Raw genomic sequence first — 18,524 nt, forward strand, 5'->3', positions numbered from 1 at the left:
TATTGTGAGTCATAAACGAGAAAAAAGGGGGTTAACCGAGGGGCCCAATTTTTATTAGTCATATCATAAGAAGCCAACAAAGACTGACACCAAGGACAACCTTGGTGACCTTGGTTGTCCTTGGTGTCAGTGTTTGTTGGCTTCTTATGATATGACTATTGTGAGTCATGAAATTCATGCGTATTCTTATTATCTTTATTATTTATGTACCTCGTATGTGCTGTTGCTGCAAACAACAAACAAAAGAAACGTGTGTTTCGTTCCATGGACCCTACACTATAGCCACGATGACTATAGGGTCCAACAATGTTTTGAGATTGTATATGTAAACTTTTTAGTGAAAGCTAAATAAAATAAGAAGTAGAAATAATGTATCACATAGCGGTGTTTGACGCGGTCGGGGCTGGACAGGAAGTTCATTTTTAACAGTAAAACCAAACCTTAAACTATAAAAAATAAAAACGAATTTCTTTTAAGTTGTCTCTATATTGCGTCACTTTAGAAAAGCTTCCAGCCAGCAAAGACATTATTTCTTTCCGACGATGCAGAATGCGCATTTGTCAAGAATGGCGCAGATATGCGAAACGAAATCAGGAAAGAAACAATTTATGATAACTCAAAGGGAAGCTCTTTACTTTTGGAAGCGAGACCGGGATGCCTTAGAACACGCACCTATAAAGCGAGATATAAGAAGGATGAAGAAGCATGTGTTTACTGCGGTAAAGCTGGGGAAACGATGGAGCATGTTTTATTAGAATGTGAAGACGTCTGCCCAGCGGTCGATTTAGGCACCACCGGCCTCCTTGAAGCCCTTGGGTTTAGCGAGAGCAGTGGAAAAGCAAACATGTCCTCAATAGGGATCAGTAAGAGGCGATTGGAGGATTGGTGGAAGAAAAGTAGGGAAACGACAAAAGCGGAGACGTACAAAAGCACAGTTCGCAATAGGGGATCAGAAAATTTCTTTGTGGGAGTTCATATTGACTTTCTTTTCTTTTTTATTGTTTAACCTAGGTAGGAAATAACACAGTATAAGAGCAAGAGCTTGGTGGCGCAACCCACCGCCCCGTCCCAAAGGGGACGCTCATCCATCCATCCATCCATCCATCCATCCATCCATCCATCCATCCATCCACCCACCCACCCACCCACCCGCCCACCCATCCACCCACCCGCCCATCCATCCATCCATCCCATCCCATCCCATCCCATCCCATCCCATCCCATCCCATCCCATCCCGTCGATCCGAGCGGAAGTGGTCGTACTTCAGAGAGCTCGCCCGGCCTATAAGGTATAATCTGTAAAACTCAAGCCAGTGATCATCAAGAGTATAATACCTACAACTGCGCGATCTCCTGTGGATGTTTCAAGCTTGCTCGGTTATGGCGCCCCGAATTCGACGCGCAGGATCCAGAAAAGGCGTGTAGAGACACGGGTAGCAATTTCAGCCCTCGCTAGTTTTATAACTGTGCCCCTCAGTTCGCGAGTGTCGCGACCAGGTTTCGAACTCCCGACCTCGAGTTAATAATAGACCACTGTAATGCAGTAAGTTTAGCTTGTTTGGTTTGGTTTAATACCACGTGCGAGGGTCGATGTGTCTAATGCAGGTGGCCAGCGGCACTATTTTTAAAAGCGCACGACTACTGGCGCACACCATTTCTCGGAAGAGGCGTTATTTCCAGCATTGTAAAAGAGGAAGAAAATTAGCCACAGCCAGGCGCCAAAAAACAAACCTAAATCGAGCGCGGGCTTCGTTCGCTAGTAAGTATACGGGCACATTTAGCTTCCGCATTTATTAAAGCGATGATTTCTCTGCCTGCCTTCCCGGGTTTAGCATCCATGGCTGCTGCTGCTTGCTTCTGGGTCGATCGGTGTCTCGGCGGTGATATATATGCGAAAATTACACGTGCGACGAGTGCTACAACCAGCGAATGGGCTTGCACGTAACTCTTACGGTACGCTGGCCGACAGCGTATGTGGTGAGAGTAACCGCATCTCCGTTTTGCGTAGCAAAAGAAAAGGAATAATCTATAAATACATAAAATCTGAACAAATAACGTCAGCCCACAGGTAGGCCTCTAAAGCACGCTGACCTGTTAATGGAATGGCGCACAATATTCGATGGATTCTTTGATTTACTGGATTTCTTTTCGTTTACCCATTCGGTATGTGCGATTGTACGCGTGCCAATTCTTGGCCAATCCTCTAGAATGGGTGCGAGCCACTGTGGCACAGGATGCACAGCATTCTCAAATGAAGCCAGGTGCGTCGTATTTTTTTACTGTGCACAGCATTATCGCCACTTTTAATCCATCGACAAGCGTCACCCTTCGTCCTCGTGGCAACGCTGCCTACACGTCTGTGTGACGGCAAATCTTGTCAGCGGTGCGTAGTGCACGAACACTGCATGAGGTTGCACGCTGCATAGTGAACGCAATTGTACTCGTCGGTTGTATACAGATGCTAACACGTGCGTTTATTATACGTACCATATTATGCACTAAAATACTTGTGTTGGCTCCTGCCTAAGTGACTGATGACCAGAACGTGGTTTTGTGGTGCTGGTCCCCGTGCAGACACTGTTTGCGACTTGTGCGTGTTGTGCTTGGTGACACCTGCATTTCTTTTCATTCTTTGTTCCTGCCCGAGTAGTGTACTTGGAATAGCCGGCTCCCAAGAGTCCCAACCGGCGGTCGGCGCCATCATTCAGTCAATCCGTGGCGCACTTGAACGTGCAGTCCGCATTCATTTAACACCTGCGCCTCACCCTTCCGTGCTCACACCGAAACCTAAAATGATGCCGCAGAAACTATAGGCCGTTTTCAATGGTTTTATGCAAGGCCCACGGATGATGTGACATGACGGTTTTCTATAACCGTGCGTCTGTTTCTATAACGGAATGTATGTGGGAATGGCAGACAGATCGAAGAGAGTAAATAATAAACAAAAATAAAAACAATAATGTCGTCACTACAACATTGGAGCAAGCGACGACGATATGCATTAGTACGGCAACAGTACCCAACAGTTGCGAAATTGAGCCGCATAATTGCCCGGTTACACCGCTGTAACGGCGCGCGGACAGTAGGCCCCCAAAATAATTTCCAGAAAATCCTGCTCCTCATAGTAGTATTAGTACTGCTGATAGTAATCCGCGTGCTACTGTATTAGCCTGCATTGCCTGCTACACAAGGCACACCTAGGTAATTAAGCGCACCGTCTTGGCAGTATCCAGCAAGAAGGTGACACTTAATTGTGGCTCTCTTTTTGTCAGCTGCACATCACGCGGAACAACACACACGCTGTAGGTTCGCGAGTGCGACCCCTGCGGCCAGTCCGAGAAATTCATGGTTCAGAATGTTCGCAAAATTTGACCAGCTTCAGCTTGAAGTACGGTTTCACGGCGATAGATAAATTGTTGCCGAGAAGCCGCCATTAAAGAAGAAATTTGCGTAAGCACTTTGAACTGAACGAGCAGCAGCAAAACAGGAAACCGCACACGAATTGTTTCTAGAGTTTTGCTATGTGCAGACAATTGTGTGCTGTACTGCTTTTATAATTGTTTAAATCTTGCGTACATGTCTGGGGCGTAGATATATCATTTGTCTGTGTTATTTCCGGGGCGTATATTGTCACTTTTTTTCACTTCATCTGTCACTATTTTTGTCTAGAGCAACACGGTAGGTGAGCCACCAGGTAAGCATCTCCAGTACTCATTTAAGAAAGCTCTCTCTATCTCTCTTTATGGTCATACACGCGATTTCCCTGGCCTTTCTTTTTCTGTTATTATTGAGGGAGGGATATTTATGGACGCGAAAATACGGCAACTCCTTAATGGCCAATAATGACCAACCAGTACGTTCACTCGTAGTGCTACTTGTGTTTACGTGAGAGTGCGCAGCTAGTTCGCCTCTTTTCTTTTTCTTTCTTTTTTCAGAATGCTTGCCTGTTTGTTTGTTATTGTCACTTCACCCATGTACCCTGGCAGCTCTATTGACGTGCTGGAATAGCCCTCATCTTTTCTACTGCATCTCCAAAGTCGAGATGGCAGAGGACAGATGGAAACATACGGTGGAATAAAAATTGGAGGACGCTTAAGCTTCGCCTTCAAGAGTGGAACGCGATAGCGTTATCGCACCCCGTTCGCACCGCCTACTCAAACGCACTACGCCAGCCAAACGTCGCGATCGGCACAGATAGCCGGGCCCCCACGCGCCATGAAGGCGGGCGCTTCATGGGGTGAGTGGCGCGCCACGTGTCGGGGCAGCGCCGTACATTGCGAGGAGGGGGTCGTCTGTGTTTGCCGCAAGAGAGCTCTGCGTGTGCGCAGAGCGCAGAAGAAATGTAGCGGAAACGTACTTCGCTACTCGTGAAACTGCGACTTCTGTAAGTTACATGGTCATAATTACCGATATACACCGCAGTATAACTTTCTACGGCACGTTTTAAGGCAACACCGCATTCACTAGAGGCGATATTCTTCCGTTTTGAAGGAACGAACTCGTGGCTGAGTGGTAGCGTCTCCGTCTCACACTCCAGAGACCCTGGTTCGATTCCCACCAGCCCATCTTGCAAGATGTTTTTATATTTGTGAAGTGCCTTCTGGGATTTATTGCTCACGGCCAACGCCGCTGACGCCGACACCGACGCCGACGACACCGGCTTTTCTGCGACACGAGCTCTTTAACGCTGTCGCGTTAAAAGCTGTATAAACAGAGGCAAAGTGCCTCAGTCAGGCATCGTTCCGACAGGTGGACCGGTCACTGCGAAAGGCGGCCCTGTCATCCTAGGCGTGTTACGTGTAAGCGATTAGTGGAGTGACGACGCGCACTGCCAGTGGCGGCTTTGCGCGTTGCGTATTAGACGTTGTACCGAAGTCACGCGCCGTATCAGCTGACGTCGCGCACAGTGCGCCTCGAACCGAGGTACACACGGTGCCACCTATATTGTACGGCGGAAAGCGCGCCTCCTCGAGGCGAAGGGCGCGCGGCCTCTCGTTTCTCATTTCAGCTGTGTTCGCACCGCGCAGCGATTTGGTATTTCACAGGCGCGACTGTTCGCGCCTATATATACTCTACGCAGAGCGCTTGTCTGCTTTCAATGTCCAAAGCTGATGATGGGCCCTATAAGGTGTTCGAGCGAGTTAAAAACTCGCACTAATAACAAAAGCCCACTTCGTAGTTCGTGCACTTCGAATCGGGCCTGTAGACCCCTTGCGCCTGTCCCCAGTTTAGCGCAGCGGAACGGTATTTATACTATGTCGTTTGTTTTGTTATCTTCCCTTATGTTACGCTCTGGTCAGCTCTGTTCTGTTCTGGGAGACCTGCAATAAACTACAACCTCTTGTGGCTGGCCACAACAACGTGCAAACCAAACAGGCAGATTTTCCCCCTCACCTGTATCGCTGTCATGTCGGGACGATGTTTCGGAAGAGTTAAAAAAACGTGGCCGCTGCCGTCGTTGATGGGTCCGCCCTTGGCTGAACTGCGAGGGAGAAGAGAGAGAGACAGGGTGAAGTCTCGCACACCGACCGCTGGACGAAAACGAGCGGGGGTTTCAATGCCGACCGGTGTTTAAAGGTCCAGCTCAATCCCAACTTTGTCTTTCGTATTAGAACAGCTGAGAAGCCCGTTGCCGGCCTAGCCGGTTCAGAATCGTGAGCAAATTCTGCTGTGCGACACGACGGAAATCGTCTTTCTTTATCTCTCTCTCTCTCGCCTTGTCGGACTGCACTGTTTACACGTGATAAGCTTGAGAAACACCAATATTGTCGCATGGCGACCGCTGAACCAACGTGAGAGACATGTTATGCCTACAAATGGCAAAAATACGGATGCATCAGGTTGCAGTGACCGATGGTCACTCAATTCTGATCTTACTGACCTTAATAAAATAGGACCTTGTACATCTGTAAGAGACAATAAAGATTTATTGATTGATATAAATGGATCATAAGGATTAGCACGGTGTGTATTATTATTATTATTATTATTATTATTATTATTATTATTATTATTATTATTATTATTATTATTATTAATTGTTGTGTCCTCCATATATTTATCTAAACTTTATTTGTAATAAGGAATAAGGTTACAGAAGGCATCTCCCTGACTGCCAGGTTCCTGCCATACAAACCCACGGAAAGTTTCGGCAGACCTTGCAAAGTCTTATGTACTACTTGCTTATTTTCAATGAAGATAATTATTACTAATGTTCTATATCATTGTCTTACCAATCTTGATAGCGTTTCCGTCATTCGCAGCAACATTCATCTGGTTGCGCCAAACAAGTTCCACCCTCGTTTGAATGTTTATTTTTTTTTATTCTGGCAGCACAGAAATGCAGCATTCGTTCCAATGGCAACACGAAGCTCGGCTTCAACTTTTCCCTTGGAGAACACCATGGCTTGTACCATTATCTTGAAAACACTGAGTGGTCGTTCATAATGGGGTCATCTGATGTTGATGAACAGGGTAATTTGTTTACGAAAGTCATTGAATATGGCATTCGCAGATTTATGCCTACAAAACCACTCAAAAAGTCTAAGTTCCCTCACGAGTTTTCTAAAGAACTGAAAACGGCAGTAAAACTGAAAGACCATGCACACAGAAGAGCGGGGCAAACAGGCCTCGAGGTAAGTGGCAACTTGAAGTTAGGCGTGTCCTTGTTTTAGCAAATTTTATTATAAGAATGATCACTTGGACTACATTGAACAGCTGGGCGCAAGTTGTGTCTTCCACTGCCAGACCCAAAACACCAAGTACACCTGTTACGCAGCACCCAGAATACCGCAATGTAGTAGAGGATAATCGCCTTTTAAAGAACAGTTCAATCATGTTGAGGGCTTAGCGCGAAGCTCTAAAGAGAACGATGACAAAGAATACACGGATAAGACAACCTAACAACAGACCCAACAACATGCAACCGGTGGAAATATTGACACAGAATGTGCAGTTGCTGTTCGAGGAGAGGCCCGACCTAGCCTTTACGAATAGGGAGGAGAAAGCGGTGGAAACAAACCTGGGGGATAAACTGGGAAGCGATCATTACATACTATAAGCATATCCACTTGAAAAGAACATGTCTGGGTATCAGGTACAATTACCGCTAAAAAGACATGGCTAGGAGTAAGTTATTTAGGGACAGGAGACAAATGCAGGCAAAGAACAAGGATCTAGTGAAGTGTCTCAATGACGATATAAAGCAGTTTGGAGAAGGTGCCGGTATTATTCTAGTGGGTGACATGAATGGCCGCATCGAGGATCTGGATGGATACACAGATTGTAACGGGAAGTTGATGCTAGACTTCTGTGAGCGACACAACCTAGTTATAGTAAATAAAGAAACTAAGTGTGAGGGGCAAATCACGTGGGAATCCCGTAACAGGCAAACGACCATTGACTACTGCTTAGTGTCGCAGGGGATGTATAGCAGGCTCGCAATAATGGAAATAGTCTAACAGGGGAAGTACAGCCTCGGAAGTGATCATAAGTGTATTAGTCTACAGCTGGGAGCCCTGCTCAAAAGAGAAATGCAGGGAAGTCAAAAAGAGTACGCAAAATTAAATTACGAACAAATAGCGCGAACAACGGCCGGCATAGAGGAAGCAATAGAGAAACATCCCATGGAAAAGTGGGATTATAATCATTTAGAACTGCTCATTAGTACAAAAATAAAAAGTAAAAGGAGTAAACCGCTGGAGAGAAGAGGAAAGCACGAAGTTGGTGGAATAAGGAAATTAGGGAGGCCATCGAACAACGACGGTTGGCATCACGGGAACACGGAGAAGCAAAGAGGGCGCAGTTATTTGAAGAGGAAATAGGCCAAAAAGGGGAATCTTATCAACAAAAGAAACAACAAGTGCAGGTGCTCGTCCAGGCTAAAATAAATCAGTCCTCTGATCGCTGGCTGGCTGAAGTTCGCGATGCAACTAATAAAGGGGGGTCAAGAAAATTCTGGAACCATATAAGCTGGCTGCGTAAAGCGAATCACAGAAAGCAGGAACAGATTCACGATGCCGAAGGAAATTGTTTAGAGGGAGATGACGCTGTGAACTACTTTGGTTCAGTTATAGCTGAGTCATTTAGGAAAGACGATAGGGTAATCGGCCCAAATGAGGGAGCAACACAGGATATCACAATAGAAAACAGCTTAGAACTGACCAATCTTCACTGGAAAAAGGCGGAAGCAAATGTTCCAAAATGCACGTCCGCAGGGATAGACGAAATTCCAATCAAATTAATTAATTAACTTGGCCCAAGAAGCAAGGAAACGCTGATAAAAGCATTGGAGGCAATCATAACAAATAATCAAATTCCGCACAGCTGGAAACATAGTAAAATGAATTTGATTTATAAAGGGAAAGGCGATAAGACAAACATAAAATCCTTCCTACCAATTACGATAACATCAGTTATATATAGGCTGGCGATGCAGGCGGTGAAATTAAAAATGCAGTCATGGGTAGAAAGTAATACAATACTCGGAGAACTTCAGAACGGGTTCAGAAGTGGTAGGCGCTTAGATGATAGCCTGTTCGTGCTTACCGAGTGCATAGAAATAACTAAGGCGGGAAATAGACCTCCGTATTTAGCCTTCCTGGACATAAGCGGTGCATACGACAACGTGAACAGGGAACTCCTTTGGAACATATTAAAAGATGAAGGTATCGGTCATGAGCTAATTGATTTTCTACAGGAAATATGTCTAGAAAATAATGTTGAAATAACATGGGAAGGAATTAACAGTACGACAACTGTCGAGGTAAACAAAGGATTAAGGCAAGGTTGTCCTCTATCACCACTGCTGTTCATGCTTTATATGACAAGTATGGAAAGAAGGTTACAACGAAGCAATCTAGGGTATAATCTGTCGTACAGATTAGGCGGGAAGGTCGTTGAGCGACGACTACGGGGTTTAATGTATGCGGACGATATTGTACTGTTAGCAGAGAGCCAGGAAGATTTGCAAACTCTGGGTAATTACTGTGGAGACGAAGTAGACAGTTTAGGTTTCAGTTTTAGTGCAGCTAAGTCCGGTGGGATGTTTTTCAACAATACAACTGATCAGGAGCTTACAATACAAGGCTATGAAATACCCCGAGTGGCCGAATACAAGTATCTCGGGGTATGGATAAACAAAGGGCAGATGTACACGGAAAAGCACGAACAGTCTCTCATAGCAAAAGGGGGAAGAGATGCCGGGATGATGAAACATAGGGCATTGTGGGGGTACAACAGGTATGAAGTACTGAGAGGCATTTGGAAAGGAATAATGGTGCCGGGGCTTACTTTCGAGAATGCGGTCCTGTGCTTAAGGGCAGAAGTTCAGTCGAGACCAGAAGTAAATCAGAGAGCTGTAGGAAGATTAGCACTAGGTGCCCACGGGAAAACCACAAACGAGGTAGTACAGAGGGATATGGGCTGCGCATCGTTCGAAGCACGGGAAGCTCAGAGTAACATCCTATATGAAAAACGCCTGAAGAAATTGGACGATAACGGGTGGGCAGCTAAGGCATTTAAATACCTATACCGAAAGAGCGTTGACTCAAAATGGCGGAAAAGAACTAGGAAGCTAACCAGTAAGTATGCCAGACACGAGGACGGAGAAAGACAGAGCGTTAAACGACAGGTTAAAAACGCGGAAGGTAAAAATTGGATGAACTCAATGGAAAAGAATCATAGTGTTGAACTATATCGAGACTGGGAACAGCAGAGCAGGAAGGAAGCGTTTTATGATAACTCAAGACGCAGTGCCCTACTCTTTGAAGCTGGGTCAGGATGTCTTAGAACGCGGAGTTTTAAAAAGAAATTTAACGATGAAGAAGACACATGTACTGTGTGTGGTAAATCTGTAGAAACAATACAACACCTCATACTAAAATATGATGGTATCCATCCCGACGTCGATGCGGGCACAGTCACGCTTCCTGAGGTCCTAGGGTTTAGAGATAACAATTGTCATGTAAATAAATATGCGGTGGAAATTAGCAAAAAGCGATTGGAAGATTGGTGGCTCAAAAGCAGAGAGGTGACATAAGGTTAAAAGTGTAGGAAGACGTACTTAAAGAAAATGGCGAATTTTAATGACTTAGAACACAGTTAAACAAAAATAAAAAGCTGAGCATGGTGGCAACTGCCATCACCCCGTTTCAAAGGGGACGTTCCTACCTTCCATCCATCCATCCATCCAAGCACGAAGGCATAGATAACGATTTCGTGACGCTGCTCAGGGAGATACATAGAGACCACCGAGTAAAAACTGCATGAGAAGGTCGAAATTGGAATGAAGTGGTAGAAATTCACCAAGGACTGAAGCAAGGATGCCATCTTGTCTCCACTGCTCACGCTTTACGTTAAGGGCATAGAAAGACAAATGGAAAACAGTCAATACGGATTTGATTTATAATGCACGCGTAATGGACAAATAGTGCAACAGAAAGTTAGTGCTACTAGCGGACAATGCAAGAGATTTACAGACACTTGCCGATATGTGTGGCAACGCAACGGCAACCCTATTCCTTAAATTTAGCACAGAGAAACTTAGTATTATGATATTTCATGAAGAGACGAGTAACTACGTGATGTCGATTCAACAGCGAGTCATACCCATACTAAACCGATATATATACCTCGGCGTATACATAAACGAAGGAAATACTCATGCACCCAAGATAACCTGAAAATAAAAGGGAAGCGGAATGCAGCAATCATGAAACATAGGACACTTTGGGGCCACAATAAATATGAATAAAAGTAGCGATGTGGGCGAGTTGGTTTAGGTCCATGGTGTAAACCTTCTGCAGCGCGAAGCACTGCAGTGTGGGGGAAAGAAAAGAATGAAAACCGACGAAGGAAGAAGGATTGCAAGATGACAACACAAGCGACCCGCCGTGGTTGCTCAGTGGCTATGGTGTTAGGCTGCTCAGCACGAGGTCGCGGGATCGAATCCCGGCCACGGCGGCCGCATTTCGATGGGGGCGAAATGCAAAAACACCCGTGTACTTAGATTTAGGTGCACGTTAAAGAACCCCAGGTGGTCGAAATTTCCGGAGTCCTCCACTACGGCGTGCCTCATAATCAGAAAGTGGTTTTGGCACGTAAAACCCCATAATTTAATTTTTTAATGACAACACAAGCGCTCGCGTTGTCCGCTTCTTCCTTCGCCCGTATTTTTTTTTTTCCTTTTTTTTCGCACTTCAGTGCTTCGCGCTGCAGAAATTTTACACCATGGAATAAATATGAAGTGGTGCATGGGATCTGGAAAGGAGTCCTGGTGCCAGCGTCAACATTCGCTAATGTCATTCTATGCCTAAAATTCGATAAATTTTCGGGGTTGGAAGTTAACCAAAGATCGATGGGCCGGTTGGCTTTGGGAGCCCACGGCAAAACCACAAATGAGGCAGTACAAGAAGACATGGCTTGAGCCTCGTTTGAAGTCACAGAAGCGCAGAGCAAAATTAGTTTTCAAGAAAGACTGAGGAACGTGGATCAAAATAAATGGCCGGCTAAAGTGCGCAAGTACAAATTTGTACAATAACACGAGTTGAAGCGCTTTGCTATTTGAGGTTCGAACTGGTTGCCTCAGGACAAAAACGTACCGCAGCAAATATTCCCAATTAGATGGGGCATTTGAACGCTGCAGAAAATATGAGGAGACCACCGAGAACATCCTAATGCAATGCGAAGGGATTCACTAAGCGAGACCAGTACGCACACCTTCCAGAAGCGCTTGGATTTAAAGCGGACGAAAGCATCAACCGGTCAGCAGTCGAGATAAGCCAGAGACGGTTATGGTATTGGTAGAAAAAAAGCAGGTAAGAGATTAATACGACTGGAGCATGTACCGACACGGTATAGCGGTACAACGTAGGTAGAGAATTTTTGAGGGAAAAAAGAGAGATTAAGGAGATGCATACAAAATTGCTAGGATTAAATCCAAGCAGTCTATTTTTCATCACCCTGTTTCAAAGGGGATGCCAATAAATCACCATCATCATCCTGCCACCCCGCAGGATGGTGTAATGATATGCCTATTGTGGACTGCAAGGAGCAGAAATTATTATAGTATGCCACTGACTTTAGATGTGAAAAATAGTATGCTGGAGTGCGGGTGGCGTTCGAAGGATAAGTCGAACGATAAGGACAGTCGTCACGATCGTTTGCGTGCCTGATCTGCTCCGCGCACCCAGAATGTTTTGATCCAGCTCCAAGGCGATTTATGATGCGGCGGAGAGTACCAACTAAAACGCTTCAAAACGTTGCGGTACACCAACGTGACGTGACGTACTTGAAAACATTTTCTCGCATTTGGCCCATCGTGACATTGTAGAAATTATCAAAACTCGCCAAGTTTAGTCTTTGGTTCCTTTGGAATACCACGTAGTCCATGTCTTAAGCGATAAAAAAAATTAATTGAGCCCGAGTCAAAATCGATCACGTCACGGCGAGCTAGTCGGCGCTGCCATCCGTCTTTCGTTCTTGTTGCGCCTTTGCTGGCCTCACCAGGCCTCATATATTCTCACTGTATCAGAGTGGCTGCTTTGGTATTGCAGACGGACAACTTACTATTACGGCTCAAATTGTTTTTCTTCTTTTCTTCTTCTATTCTTCTTTTTTTGCGTGTCCCTTTAGCGTTCCCCTGTCGTGACCACATAGTTGTCGTGACCCTCTCGAAATTAACATGGCGCTTCCGTTTACGGTGGCGCCATGTATTCCTCTAGGTAGCACTGTGTGAAACTCCGTGACGGCGAGAGAGAAGGCCGCGTGCTCTTCAAGCAAGAGCGGCGACGCAAACAATAGCTCGTTGTCGTCGAAGGCGCGAACGCGAGGGAGAAAGTGCCGACAACAAACGCGGGAACGAGCACCGTCAGCGTCGCCAGCAGCTGTCACCGCCTGCTGACCCCGAAGCGCAGCTTGTGCGCGCGGCACGTTCGGCCTCCGTCGCGCTGGGGCGCAGATGTCAACGAAGTGGTGTACACCAACTGCATCACTTCGCACCGAAAACAGCTCAAAACAACATGGCCGAGCCAGCAGACGACGCAGCGCCAATGTCCTCTGCTCGCTCGTCTACACGTGTACTTTGCGCTGTTGTCAGTATTTCAACTTAACAAACTATCCCAAGTCGACACCTCACTGAGCGCCACTCCGCTCGGCGCAGTTGTGTGCAGCACGGGTTAGACAGGGGGTGCTAGCAGCTGCGCTGCAAGCTGTATAGTTGCTAATTAGTTCTAACCAGCTAGTCAGGTGTCGACTGCTAACAAGGGGCCTCGGTTCAGGGTGCTGCCAGCGTGTAATAACAGCGGGCGTCGCAAGACAATGGCCTGAACGTAAACACTGCAACGGAGCGCAAGCAGGTTTTGCAATGAAGTGGAACATTAATAGACATGCTGGAACACAAGCCCACATGTGCAGAGTGACGAGGCAGAATGAGATTGCGCTCGGGCCGCTAGCATCCGGCAGGCGTTCAAGGTGGCGGACATCACAAATGCAGCCAAGCCCGCTGCAGAGAGCGGGGTGGACGGCAAAAGTGCCGTTCTATGCCCGTGGCTAAAGTGAGGCATGCTCTTAGTGATGGACAAGATTCTTGTTAGAAGCTGTCAGAAGCCTCACTGACTGACCAAGAACACGCAGCCAGATAGCGTTGCTCGGTGGCGCAAGCGTAGCCGAATATGTGCCGCGTTTTAGGGCCGTGGGGCGCCAGCACCGCGCGCAGACGAGTCGGCGCCTGCAAGCGAGTGCCCCTTTCAGTGTGTCCTAATAAACGGCGCAGAGTGTAAAACAATAGTCAGAAAAAGCGCGACATTCATGTTGCCGGGATTTCTTTTAATTTCTCAAAGATAACGAAAAAAATGAGCCAGAGTCGGCCGTCAACCAATGCTTGCAAAGCTACTTCGCGATGCGGGTAGTGTGCATATGGTGGCATTTCTTTCTTTTTGTTCGATTGTAGATGCGAGCCATTCCAAGCCGCTTGAAAATCAGGCCATAAGCAAGGACCTCTTAATGCGAATTACAACTTATTTACCACCAAAATATACTGTTATGAGTCTATTTCATTGTAGTCGTGAGAATTTGCACAGAAGTCTTATCACCAGCAACCTGCTTAAAGCAAAAAATCCAAATTTTAGTACTAAAAGTGGGTCCGTTTCTTTAATATCGCGCGAGCCTCCGGTACAAATATTTTCTTGGACGTTAGGCGAACGCGCAGTCCTGATCGAAAGTTTCGACGCTCGGCTAGCGACAGCTTTCTCCGGCTTCTTTACTTCCCCTTCCGCATTTATGCCAACGCCTATGCATTTTTTGTTTGAAAGGCCGACAGCCCCACGTGCGACACGTGTAGCTCTGACGAGAAAGGCACACACTTTTTCCGTGTCGAGAAGCAAGTGATGTGGACAGGGCTCGGTAGACTAGATAACCGTCAAGGAGCACAAACCTCCACGCCAGTGCTCCTAAAGTAACTCCGCGCAGAAAGCTATATCTGAGGCAATCAAGTTCCTAAGACATGCAGGCCTCATAATAGGCCTTGAGACGCTGCCTGTACACGATTTACTTCGTTCGCGGCCCCCCCCCCCCCCCCGTTCTTCTTTTTTTTTTTTTTTTTTTTGATACCCAGTAAAACCTTTTGCATCCTCAAGGGTGCTCGTTTGTCCGATGTCTTGCACTCTTAGTCTTAAGAGGTAAGATCAAATGGTCAATGGGAATAACAAATGAAGTGTTTTTGTTTTTCGACTTCTTGTGGTCAGTAAACATGACAACACGAACAGTGCACCAAATCAACTTCCATAGTTTTTCACTGTTGAAATCTCGTGTGCAGAATTTCGGTACGCAGCAGATGGTGAGGATTAAGTTTTCAACTGCGGCTTCCATCATCACAGCTGTAGTCTGAGTAAGCTGTCGTGTACAGCAATACTTTTTTACAGCTTCTAGGGTAATATACAGAGTCCAAAATTATTTACTCTGTATCCCCTTATCCCTTCCCCACGTGCAGTTAGCTTAAACTACCGCTGGTTAACCTGTTTGCCTTTTTGTACAAGATATATCTTTCATGCACTCTATATGTTTTCTCCAACGATATATTGTTGGTGTACAAACCTTCCGATCGGTTTACGCACACAAGTGGCTATTCGGTAATGTACGTACCGTCGAGCCATTCGAACTGTTAGACTACGAAATCTGACGATTGCCAACAAAAAGACGCTAAAGATTAATGTTAAACTGCACTAGTAAAATCAGAATTCTGGAGAGCTGGGCTTGCTGCAGTGGTGCAACATTACGAAAAGTCAGCGTCCTGGTGTCCTCTTTCTTTGAGTCCCTTGCTTGTGTGCTGTTTGCTTTTCGTAATGTATTAGCAAATATCGCTATTCTGATACCAAAACGACCACCCTACCCGTGAGACGAGGCCTCATAAGCCAGAAAGTATGCTAAACCTAAAGACGGCAAGCAATGAATGCTAGAAGTTCCCGCACCAGCCTCTGATGACGTCATGATTCGTCCGGTATAGCTAAATTCCATATCGATAAGGGAGGATTATAATACATTCTAAAGGAAGCGAATACTCAACCAGGAAACATTTAGAAACTTATTTCTGCACTAAAATTGCCATAATACGATAAAATGAATTGGAATTCATAACGTCAGACTATGGTGCCAGCTCTGAGATATCGGCGCGAAATAAGTACAAAAAAGGGAAACCTTCACTTCATTTTACGGGGAAGCTGTTAGCGTCTGTAGTTGGTTGGGATTTCTCGCGTCCGCGTGCGCGGTGCTCCCACAAAAACAAACGGCAGCTGAAAGGGTTTGTGTTTGAGTTCCCGCGTGACAGAATTATGTTTTCTCGCATATTGAAATTACAATCCGATGATATCATGTCTGCAGGTTGTGTGCAAGTCGTATTTTAGTAATTTTCTGACGCCTTTTACTTAGAGAAGTCAATTAGTTTGATAACGCATTTGTACTAGGCGGAGGGCCTACAAGAATAAGACAGAGAGAAACGAAGAGTGAGAAGTATTAAGGCTGACCAAGGACGTGCCCGGTTGGCTACCCTACACTTGTGGAGGCGGAAAGGGGAAGAAGAGACAAGGAGAGAAAAGAAAACTAATAGTTCTTCACAGAGTTAGTGCAGAGGAATCTCCGCTGTCACAAGCATTCGTACAATACAGTATCTTTCACGAAGTGCAAAAGGGCTTTTATGGCCTTTTGCATGGAATAATGCATAGGCCATGGTCCAAGGATCTTTTCTTCCGAGAACGCTTAATTACCTAACAGGTTGAGTTTAGCTTGTAGAATACGTCGTTGAATGTCAAAGGGTGGGCAGTTACACAGAAGGTGCTCTAGAGCCTCATCGCAACTGCCCAAATTGCACGGCGCTCTGTTGGCCATCCCTGTTACGAATGAATAGGCACTGGCAAATGCGACGCCCAACCACATGCGACACAGTAAGGTTTCGCGACGGGAGCGTCCAGGTGACAGGCGAAGTCGCAAGTTAGGGCCGAGAGAGCGCAAGCGTGGGTTGGTGACACCCGGGATCTGTGCTGTGCTAACGGTACCGCCACCCAGCGGCCGCGGCTACTCAGACAGACCTCAAAAGGTAGACGAAACGGCAGCTGAAAAAGGGTTTTGTCTTTCAGTTTCCACGTAGCAGATTTGTGTTTTCTTATACAATCACATAACAATCCGAAGCTGTCGTGTCTGCAACTTGTGTGCAAGTCGTACATTATGAATTTTCCTGACGCAGTTTGCTTTTAAACGTTCATTTAGTTGAATAATGCACTTGCGCTTGGCGGAGGACCTTGAAGAAGAAGGCTGCATGCTCCATTTCCGTACATGTGCGTGCGCGCGTGACATACGTCGCCAGTGGTGCTTGTGTAACGTCGTTTAACGTCGGCAGCAGCTTCGCTGTACACCCGCTTTCACAGGATGAAATCGAGGCGGAATTTTTTTATCACGCAATAATCGGCAATTTCCTCCCACTGGTCTTCTGTTGCTGCTTGGATAGGCGCTGTCCGAGGGCTCTTTTTGCATTACCAGACCGTGCGGTCAAGGGTGTTTGATGTATTGCAGAATGGGCAGTCTCTTGTGAATTTTGAGGGGCACGTTGCGTGTATACTATAGCAGAGTGCCGTGGAGGTAACTGCCCATTTGAAGTCGGCGTAGTATGACGGCTTCTTCTCTGTTAAGCTTGATGTGTGGTGGCGGGTATTCCCTCCTGTTCTTCTTGTAATCTTCCAGAATGTTGTAGTATTTTCTTTGTATCATTTCGTCTTGGTCTCACGGCAGACGATGTCATGGTTGCGCGGCGTACATGTTCTCGGGCGGCGGCAGGAGCCGCTTGGTTTCGCACCAAGGATTCGTGTCCTGCCGTCCAGACCATGCACGTTTCAGGCATGTCTTGGTTCTTGCTGATGTTGAGTGCGTTCTTGCTAACTCTTCATGCACGAAAATGGCGACAGGCTGCCTGTGAGTCTGTGACGACGATGACCGGCTCGTCACATCGGCAGGTCCGTATGGCCATTGCTATGGCGACCTGCTCGGCTACCTCAGTGTCCCTAGCAACTACTGATGCTGCTGCTATCTGTTCGTTCTGCTTGTCGGTTACGCAGGCAACATAACCTCCCTGCCGAGTATCTGGCGGCGTTCGTGTACCTTATTTCTGCCTTGTTGCTTTCTTCGTTTAGCATCTTTCTAACCCCTATCCCCCATCCCCAGTGTAGGGTAGCAAACCGGAGACTCATATCTGGTTAACCTCCCTGCCTTTCCTCTTCATTCTCTCTCTCTCTCTCTCTTCGTTTAGCAGCTTTTGTAGCGCGGTGGCTCACGCTGGTCTTCTCTCTTTGTTGTGTTCTGGGTGCATGTTTCCTGGTATGGGCGCTACGTATATATTTGCTCTGACGGTCGGGGGTACACGTCGTGGACTGTTGTGTTCTTCTTCGACAGGGTATCCAAGTCTTCTGAGGAGAGCTCTACTGGCAGTGGCAAGTTTTAACGTTTCGATTTGTTTCGTCTTGTGAGCCTCCAGTGCTACAAAAAATGATTATATAATCATCAGGAATGGTTCATACCCCCGTAAGCAAGCAAGGATGAGTCGCTAAATATGCATGAAGAAACGAAAGAAGGAATGAAGCAACAAAGAACGAAACAACGAAAAGAGAAAGAAAGACGGAAAGAAAAAGAGAACGAAAGAACATTTAGGCAGTACATTAGGTGCTCGCATGTGTAGTTGAGGAGTTCGACCGACAGCGCCATGCGTTTACTACACACTGCGACTTGTTATGCCTTGCAAGAAGTATGGTGCCGCCGATCCGATAACTTAATACATTACCACGTGTGCAGCAGGCTTTCGCCTTCACGTGTTCCATGAGTGTAACATGCTACCAAAATTTCAACGATGCGCTCCCGATATTTTCAGGTGAAGAACAGCATTCGCTTCTCCGCGTGGCGTAGCCTTATTCTATCGCATACAAGAAAGTGTCGGGCTCCCAGCACCCGAAAAAAGATGATCACGCAAGACGCACTTAACTTCGTCCGCA

The 18,524-nt window shown here is 46.4% G+C and overlaps 1 protein-coding gene across 3 annotated transcripts in view; it reads right to left on the reverse strand.

Annotated features, from left to right (window-relative positions):
• The window catches only part of LOC126545152 (ras guanyl-releasing protein 3-like), a 56,157-nt gene that overhangs the window by 29,037 nt on the left and 8,596 nt on the right, over positions 1-18,524 (reverse strand). For all 3 annotated transcript variants that reach the window (XM_055078269.1, XM_050192912.2, XM_055078268.1), the window contains exon 2: positions 5,395-5,482. The gene's annotated coding sequence lies outside the window, so the exon portion shown is untranslated. The remainder of the gene's footprint in view (positions 1-5,394; positions 5,483-18,524) is intronic.

The sequence above is a fragment of the Dermacentor andersoni genome, chromosome 10, assembly GCF_023375885.2.
Source record: "Dermacentor andersoni chromosome 10, qqDerAnde1_hic_scaffold, whole genome shotgun sequence".
Lineage (NCBI taxonomy): Eukaryota > Metazoa > Arthropoda > Arachnida > Ixodida > Ixodidae > Dermacentor > Dermacentor andersoni.